General features: G+C 44.2%; 1 long non-coding RNA gene across 1 annotated transcript in view; it reads right to left on the reverse strand.

Moving 5' to 3' along the window:
- Positions 1-2782: 2782 nt before the first annotated feature.
- LOC108527425 (uncharacterized) overlaps positions 2783-9456 on the reverse strand; it is a 14148-nt gene continuing 7474 nt past the window's right edge. The window contains exons 2-3 of the long non-coding RNA XR_001884807.1: positions 4636-4788; positions 2783-3022 (exon numbers count right to left, since the gene is read on the reverse strand). This is a non-coding gene — a long non-coding RNA (uncharacterized LOC108527425). The remainder of the gene's footprint in view (positions 3023-4635; positions 4789-9456) is intronic.

Below are 9456 nucleotides of genomic sequence, written 5' to 3' on the forward strand. Positions count from 1 at the left end.
TCCACCTACTTTTAAAATGCAGATGATGCTGTCCTCAAGATAGTTCTTGTGAGAGCTGGTTGTTTGAAAGTGTGGCACCCCCTCACCCTGCTCCTAATTTTGTCACACGATGTGCCTGCTCCCCCCTCACCTTCCGCCGTAATTGTCAGTTTCCCGAGGCCTCCCCAGAAGCTGAGCAGAGGTCAGTCTGCAGAACCATGAGCCAATTAAATCTTGTTTCTTGGCCGGGTGTGGTGGCTCTCATCTATAACCCCAGAACTTTGGGAGGCCGAGGCAGGCGGAATACCTGAGGTCAGGAATTCGAGACCAGCCTGGCCAACATGGTGAAACCCCGTATCTACTAAAAATACAAAAATTAGCTGGGCATGGTGGTGGGTGCTTGTAATCTCAGCTACTCAGGAAGTTGAGGCAGGAGAATCACTTGAAACTGGGAGGTCGAGGTTGCAGTGAGCCAAAATCATGCCACTGCACTCCAGCCTGGGTGACAGAGTGAGACTCCATCTTAAAAAACAAAAACAAACACAAAAAACTCTTTCCTTTATAAATTACTCAGCCTCAGGTATTTATAGCAATGCATGAACAGCTTAATGTATGTGGACAGCCATTTTATAGGGTAATTAAGAGACCTTGCTTATGTTGTGCTGTGTTAGTGGAGGTCAATTATCTGTGTCCATTTTAATGGGTTTATGGTGTTTTAGGATAAATGTATATTTAAGGACTAAGGTATGCATACAAATTTTTCCACTGGAATTAATGGCAATTATATTCTCCACTTAGGAGAATTCATCCTACGAGGGGTTTTTATGTACAAATTACCCGTTTAAAGCAGGAGAATGTAGGTGAAAAATACATCAGACTGCACAGCACAAAGTTTTCTTAAATGTTTTATGTTTTGTTTTTGAGATGGGATTCTCACTCTGTTATCCAGGCTGGAGTGCAGTGGCGCAATCTCTGCCTCCTGGGCTCAAGTGATTCTCCCACCTCAGCCTCTTGAGTAGCTGTGACTACAGGCATGTGCCACCACATCTGGCTAATTCGTATTTTATGTAAAGATGGTGGTCTCACTATGTTGCCCAGGCTGGTCTCGAGCTCCCGGGTTCCAGCAATCCACCTGCCTTGGCCTCCCAAAGTGCTGGGATTACAGGTGTCAGCCACCGTGTCATTATTAAATGTTTAATAACTGGAGACATATCTAGAAATGTAAATATATACAAATATACATATTGTCTTGGGTGTGACTGGCTGGGGCTAGTATCACAAGCAATAAAGGTATTCACCAAGACAGTCGTGGGGAAAGGCAGATTTATTAGAGGGAGAATATGGCCTGGGCATGGTGGCTCATACCTGTAATCCCAGCACTTCAGAAGGTGGAGGCAGGCAGATTGCTTGAGCTCAGGAGTTCGAGACTAGCCTGGGCAACATGGCAAAATCCTCCTCTACCAAAAATTTAAAAATGAGCCAGGAGTGGTGCCTCGTGCCTACAGTCCCAGTTACTTGGGAAGCGACGGTGGGTATCACTTGAACCTGTGAGGCAGAGGTTGCAGTGAGGCGAGATGGTATCACTGCACTCCAGTCTGGGTGACAGAGCCAGACCCTTTCTCAAAAGTAGGAAGACATGTTGCAAGGGTACAATGGGCAGCAGAGAAGGGGCTGCTTGCAAAGAGGCAGGGGCTTGAGGGAAGTCTTACAGGGTCATGCTGGAGGAGGCCGCGTGTGGAACGAATGTGATGTTGTGTCTACAGGTTGTCTGATTAGGCTTCTCTTGGAATACTTGCTCTCCCTCACCTGGGACCCCTTCCCTGTTGTTGCTGGCATAGCTTACCAGGACTCCACGTTCCCCCACTAACTGAACAATGCCAAAGCTTTGGCACTGGGGTGGCAGTTTCATTTGTAGCTACTTCCTGCTGGACTGAGGCGTAGAATTGACCCTACCTATGCCTGTTGGTCTGTCAGGAGACCCTGTGGGTCACTGTCCCGGGTTGTGAGGCCTAGGATGTTGGCTCTTGGTGGAGAAAGTGACTTGTTGGAGAAGGGGAGCCTATCAAGGTGAAACTGACGTCCAGCTGCATCTAGGGGAGACTTGTAAAGGTAACTGGCATCACTGGGGAGACCGATACTCCATCTGCAGCATCATTTGAAGGTGAAACTGTTGAATTAGCCCTGGTGCTGTTTGGGATCACCTGGCTTAAGAGGTCCGGAGCAGCGTGGCTGCTGTCTTCCCGGGAGAATTTAGTGTGAGAAAGGGGGGCTCTGAGTTCCCCAAAATGTGTGTAGGTTTGCCCTGGTTGAGCTTCCGCTGCCAATGGCACTACATGTAGGGATTGTGAACTTTTGGCTAGAAAGGATAGGAGAGGCCTTCCTCCCTTCCCAGCAAGGTAGCCAAACCTGTTTACCCCTTGGCCTCCAGGCTACACAAAGGAGTGGCACTAGCCAGTGGCATGAATTGTCAGAGGGATACTAGAATTTGTCCCCCGGAAGACTGAAAAGAAAAGCAAAACTGTAAACTTTTACTGAATTCAAGGCATCTCTCCACCGGGACCTTCTGATCCATTAGGGAGTAGACCTGGCTAGGGACCTTCAGCTGTCTCCAGGCTTGGGCGCTGTCCACTGAGAGGCTGGAATTGGAGAAGAAAGGGACACAGGAAGGGAGGACTCCCGAAGCAGTCCCTGAGCACTTCCCATACGGGCCACCAAAATGTCGCGGGTACAACTGGCTACGGCTGGTGTGGCAGGCGGTAAAGGAATTTACTAAGACAGTCATGGGGGAGAAAAAAGGCAGATTTATTAGAGGGAAAGCACGAAGATGAGTTGCTAAGGGTACAACGGGCAGCACAGCAGAGGAGGGGAAGTCTTGGGTTGTGCAGGAATGACATGCTGCTGGGCGACATGGGAATGAGGTATTTGGGAACATGCCAGCAGGTTATCTGTCATGAGCTATCTCTTGGAATAATTGTTCTCCCGCACAGGAGACCCCTTCTTCGTCACTTACTTTCCATGTACGTGTGGAGTCTTTATCTGAAAACTGAGCGAATAGAGTACAGTATTTTGTACTGATTTTTTATCTTCTAAATATTGACTAGAAAATATGTCAATGTAGGCCAGGCGCGGTGGCTCAAGCCTGTAATTCCAGCACTTTGTGAGGCCGAGACGGGCGGATCACGAGGTCAAGAGTTTGAGACCATACTGGCTAACACGGTGAAACCCCGTCTCTACTAAAAAATACAAAAAAAAAAAAAAAGCTAGCGGGGCGAGGTGGCGGGCACCTGTAGTCCCAGTTACTCGGGAGGCTGAGGCAGGAGAATGGCGTGAACCCAGAAGGCGGAGCTTGCAGTGAGCTAAGATCCGGCCACTGCACTCCAGCCCGGGCGACGGAGCAAGACTCCGTCTCAAAAAAAAAAAAGAAAATATGTCAATGTAGAAGTCACCATTATAGCTCTACTCTATTTAAAACCTAAAGGTCCTTATCCCAGAAGTAAACGCTGCTCCAAGTCCTTCTGAAGTCACCTTGCAAAAATTATGAGGGAGAAAATCATGACAATGAAACAGATCTAACCTAACCAACTCCAGCTTGCTCCTAACCTCCAAGCTGCCCTTGGTCATTCCTGCACATGGGCTGAACTAGCTTTGGAAGGAATTTATTTATTTTTATTTATTTATTTTTGAGACAGAGTCTCGCTGTTGCCCACGCTGGAGTGAAGTGGTGGCATCTTGGCTCACTGCAAGCTCCACCTCCTGGGTTCACACCATTCTCCTGCCTCAGCCTCCCAGGTAGCTGGGACTACAGGCACCTGCCACCACGCCCGGCTAATTTTTTTGTATTTTTAGTAGAGATGGGGTTTCACTGTGTTAGCCAGGATGGTCTCAATCTCCTGACCTCATGATCCGCCTGCCTCGGCCTCCCAAAGTGCTGGGATTATAGGTATGAGCCACCTCGCCCAACCTGCAATTTATAGTTTAACTTTGGAACAAAGACAACACTCCTTTTGCAAAACAAACCCCTGCTTGCCTGGGGACCAGACAGCCTTTGTAAAATTAACAAATTAGCCATGAGATTAGAAATTATGGTTTTAGGAGTCTTGTAGCCAGAGGCCACAAGATCACAAATCTCCCCATAACATCACTATTGTAAAATCTAAGATTGGTGCTCACGGTATCTTTTAGACCCTGCATTCTGATGCACCAGCTAGTGCCACCCAGAATGGTAATCTGGTCGTGTCATTCAACCAGTTCTGTGATCCCACCCAGGAACAGAAGATGGCAAGAGCCCACTTTGACCTCTTCTTTATTTTTTTGAGATGGAGTTTCACTCGTATTGCCCAGCCTGGAGTTCAGTGGCATGATCCTGGCTCACTGCAACCTCCGCCTCCTGGGTTCAAGCGATTCTCCTGCCTCAGCCTCCAGAGTAGCTGGGATTACAGGTGCAAGCCACCAAGCCTTGGCTAATTTTTGTGTTTTTAGTGGAGACAGGGTTTCACCATGTTGGTGAGGCTGGTCTAGAGCTTCTGACCTCAGGTGATCAACCCGCCTTGGCCTCCCAAAGTGCTGGGATTACAGGCTTGAGCCACCTCGCCCACTGACCCCTTATTTCATCTCTAGATCCAACCAGTCAGCACTCCCCAGTCCCTGACCCCTTACCTGCCAAATTATCCTGAAAAAAACCTGAGTCTCCAAATTTTCAGGGAGACCAATTTGAGTAATAAAACTCCGGTCTTGGTCAGCCAGTGCTGCATGAATTAAACTCTTTCTCTATTACAATTGCCCTGTCTTGATAAATGGGCTGTATCTGGGCTGTGGGCAAGGAGAACATGTCAGGCAGTTATACTTCCGGTTTTTGTCTAAGTTTATAACATACTTCCTTATGTATATAAATACATATTCTATAAAAAAGTCATACATAATATCTTGTAACATTCTTCCACATTTTCAAAATCAGAAAATTAGAATTTTCTACAGAGGAGACTACATAATGAACATCCATACACTCTTCGTCTAGATTTGCCAATTGTATGTTGTCATATCTTCCTTCCTCCCTCTCATTTCTCCCCCTCTGTGTATGCGTATACACGTGTATGTGTCCCTTGATAATCCACAAGGAATTGGTTCCAGGACCTCCTGCAGATACCAAAATCCAGAAGCTAAAGTGTCCCTGATAGAAAATGGCACAGTATTTGTGACCTAAGCACATCCTCTTGTCCTTAAATCATCCCTAGTCCTTATAATACCTAATACAATGTAAATATTATATAGTCATTATATTATTTAGGGAATAATGACAAAAGGTCTGTGCATGTTCAATACAGATGCAACCAACAATTTTTTTCTTTGTTCCCTGAATATTCAACCCAAGGTTGGCTGAATCCTCAGATGCAGAATCCATGGATACAGAAAGCCAACTGTCTTGTGTGTGTGTAGACACATTTTTGGCAACTTGTTTTAAAACTCTATCAAACATTTTTCCAGGTCAACACAATTAGTCTATTTTCACTCTTACAAGCTCTATAGTGTCTACCATATGCAAGGAACCATACGGTATTCAAATATTCCACGTATGACCTCGTGGCAAGGATCAAGAAGGAGCCTCAAGTGCTCCAAGTCAGACCCACCTCCCCAGGCTTCCACATTTCTATTAGCAGGAGTGAAGAAGGGCCCAGAACTCTGGGTGTTCTTGGCAAGATGCCTACCTTTCCCTCCTCCCAAGACTCCAGCTTCTCCACCATTTTCTGAGACTATCGGGTCTGATCTCATTAAAGCTTTTGTCCTTATTTGCTCAGTTACAAGAGGCTCAGGATTTCTGGGTCACCCCCCACCTGATGCCACTCTAAACTTCCTCCACTTATATCCCTTTGTGATTCCATCTTTTGCTTTTCCCCAACTTCCAGAGATCTTCCTCTGTGCCCTCTGGAACTTACCACAGGTTACAAGCAGAATTCCCCATATCTTTTTTTTTTTTTTTTTTTTTTTGAGATGTGGTCTTGGGCTGGGTGCGGTGGCTCACGCCTGCAATCCCAGCACTCAGGGAGGCGGAGGTGGGTGGATCACGAGGTCAGGAGTTAGAGACCAGACTGCACAACATGGTGAAACCCCGTCTCTACTAAAAACACAAAAATTAGCCGGACGTGGTGGTGCGTGCCTGTAGTCCCGGCTACTTGAGAGGCTGAGGCAGAGGAATCGCTTGAACCCAGGAGGCGGAGGTTGCAGTGAGCCGAGATTGCACCACTGTACTCCGGCCAGGGTGACAGAGCAAGACTGTCTTTAAAAAAAAAAAAAAGTATGTTTAGTGTATACAACATGATGTTTACAAATGTATACATTGTAGAATGACTAAATCAGACTAATTTACATATGTATTACATGTATTTTTCTGCTGTGAATATTTAAAGTCTACTCTCAGTGATTTTTCAAGAATACATTACAGTCAGGCACAGTGATACAACCTGTAGTCCCAGCTACTTGGGAGGCTGAGGTGGGAGAATTGTTTGAGCCCAGGAGTTTGAGACCAGCCTAGGCAATGTAGTCAGACCCCATCTTTTAATAGATCTCTTAAATTTATTCCTCCTATTGAACTGAAATTGTATATCTTTTCACTAACATCTCTTATCCCCTCCCACACTCCTAACCCCTGGTAATCACTATTCTGTTCTCTGCTTCTATGAGTTCAACTTTTTAAGATTCTACATATAAGTGAGATCATGTAGTATTTGTCTTTCCATGCCAGGCTTATTTCACTTAGCATAAAGTCCTCCAGGGTTCATCTATGTTGCAAATAAGCTTCCTTCTTTATTTTTTGAGACAGGGTCTTGCTTTATCACTCAGGCTGGAGTGTAATGGTGCAGTCTTGGCTTGCTGCAACTTTGTATCCAAATTCAAAAGATCTTGCTGCCTCAGTCTCCCAAGTAGCTAGGACTACATGCATGTGCCACTGTGCCTGGCTAATTTTTTTTTTTTTTTCTTTTTTTTTGGAGAAAGGGTTTCGTCATGTTGGCCATGCTGGTCTCGAACTCCTGGACTTCAGCAATCTACGTGACTCAGCCTTCCAAAGTGCTGGGGTTATTGGCATGAGCCACTGCGCCTGGCTAGAGTTTCCTTCTTTAAAGCTCAGTAGTATTCCAATGTGTATGTAGACCACGTCGTCTTTATCCATTCATCCACTGATAGATACTTAGGTTGATTTCATACCTTGGCTATTGTGAATAATGCTGCAATGAGCATGGGAGTGCAGATGTCTCTTTGACACACTAATTTCATTTCCTCTGGATACATACCCAGTAGTGGAATTGCTGGATAACATGGTAGTTCTATTTAAGTTATTGAAGAGCTTCCATGCTATTTTCCATAATGGCTGTACTAATTTACATTCTCATCAACTTTGTGAGAGTTCTTTTCTCCACATTATCACACACACTTTTTTTTTTTTTGACACCAACTTTTGCTCTTGTTGTCCTAGCTGGAGAGCAATGCCGTGATCTTGGCTCACTGCAACCTCCGCCCCCCAGCTCCAAGCGATTCTCCTGCCTCAGCTTCCTGAGAGCTGGGATTACAGGAGGTGCAGGGCATCACGGCCGGCTAATTTTTTATATTGTTAGTAGAAACGGGGTTTCACGATGTTAGGCTGGTCTCAAACTTCTGACCTCAGGTGATCCACCTGCCTCGGCCTCCCAAACTACTGGGATTATAGGCATGAGCCACTGCACCTGGCCCACAAACACTTTTATTCATCGTTTTGCTAACAGCCATTCTAACAAGGTGTGAGATGATACCTCATTGTAGTTTTAATCTGCATTTCCCTGATAATCTTGACACTGAGCATTTTTTCATATATCTGTTATGCACATGTATGTCTTTTTGAGAAGTGTCTATTTAGGTCCTTTGCTCTTTACTTGGATTATTTGTTTTCTTGCTATTGAGTTGTCTGAGTTCCCTGTATTTTAGATATCCCTTATCAGACTACGATTTGCAAATAATTCTCCCCATTCCAAAGGCTATCTTTTCACTCTGTTGTTTCCTTTACTGTGCAGGAGCTTTTTAGTTGGATGTAATCTCATTTGTCTGTTGTTGATTTTGTTGCCTGTGCTTTCGAAGTCAGATAAAAAAAATTCATTGACCAGATCAATGTCACGGATCCCTGCTTTCTTCTAGTAGTTTTACAGTTTCAGGTCTTACATTTAAGTCTTTGGTTTATTTTTCTGTATTTCATTATTTTATATGTGAATGTCCAGCATTTATTGAAGAGATTGTCCTTTGCCCATTATGTATTCTTGGCACCTTTGTCAAAAATCAGTTGACTGTAAATGCATGGATTTATTTCTGGGAACTCTATTCTGTTTTGTTGGTCTATGTGTCTGTTTTGATACTAATATGCTGTTTGGTTACTATACCTTTGTAGTGTAGTTTGAATTCAGGTAGTGATATGGTTTGGATTTGTGTCCCCACCCAAATGTCATGTCGAATTGGAGGAGGGGCCTGGTGGGAGGTGACTGGATCATGGGGGTGGATTTCTCCCTTGCTGCTCTCCTGATAGTGAGTTCTCATGAGATCTAACTAACGGTTTACAAATGTGTGGCACTTCCCCCTTTGCTAGCATGCTGTCTGGTCACCATGTGAAGAAGCTGCTTGCTTCCCCCTTTGCCTTCCATCATGATGGTAAGTTTCCTGAGGCTTCCCAGTCGAGCTTCAAGCTTCTTGTTAAGCTTGTGGAACTGTGAGTCAATTACACCTTTTTTTCATAAATTGCCCAGTCTCAGGTAGTTCTTTATAGCAGTGTGAGAATGTACTAATGGAGGTAGTATGAAGCCTCAAGCTTTCTTTTTGTTCAAGACTGCTTTGAGTATTTGGGGTCTTTTGTGGTTACATACAAGTTTTAGGATTGTTCTTCTATCTCTGTGGAAAATATAATTGGAATTTTGGAAGGCATTGCATTGAACCTGTAGATTGCTTTGGATAGTGTGAACATTTTAACAATACTCTTCCAATCCACAAACACAAGATGGTTTTCCATTTAATTGCATCTTCAGTTTCTTTTATCAATGTCTTAGTTTTTGGTGTACCAGTCTTTCATCTTCTTGGTTAAATTCATTCCTAGGTTCATTCATTAACTTTTTGTAGCTGTTGTAAATGGGATTGTCTTACTGATTTCTTGTATAGATAGGTCATTGTTTCACAAAACACTACTGATTTTTGTATGTTGATTTTTGTATCCTGCAACTTTATTCATTAGTCCTAAAAGTTTTCTGGTGGACTCTGTTTTCTATATGAGATCATAGCATCTGCAAACATGGACAATTTACCTTCTTTCTTTCCCATTTGGAAGCCTCATTTCTTTCTCTTGCCTAACTGTTCTGGCTGACTTCCAATACTATGTTGAGTAGAAATAGTGAGAGTGAACATTCTTGACTTGTTCATGATAGTAGATGAAAAGCTTTCCCTTTTTCTTTTCTTTTCTTCTTCTTTTTTTTTTTT

This window comes from Rhinopithecus bieti, unplaced genomic scaffold, assembly GCF_001698545.2.
Source record: "Rhinopithecus bieti isolate Rb0 unplaced genomic scaffold, ASM169854v2 scaffold_2574, whole genome shotgun sequence".
Lineage (NCBI taxonomy): Eukaryota > Metazoa > Chordata > Mammalia > Primates > Cercopithecidae > Rhinopithecus > Rhinopithecus bieti.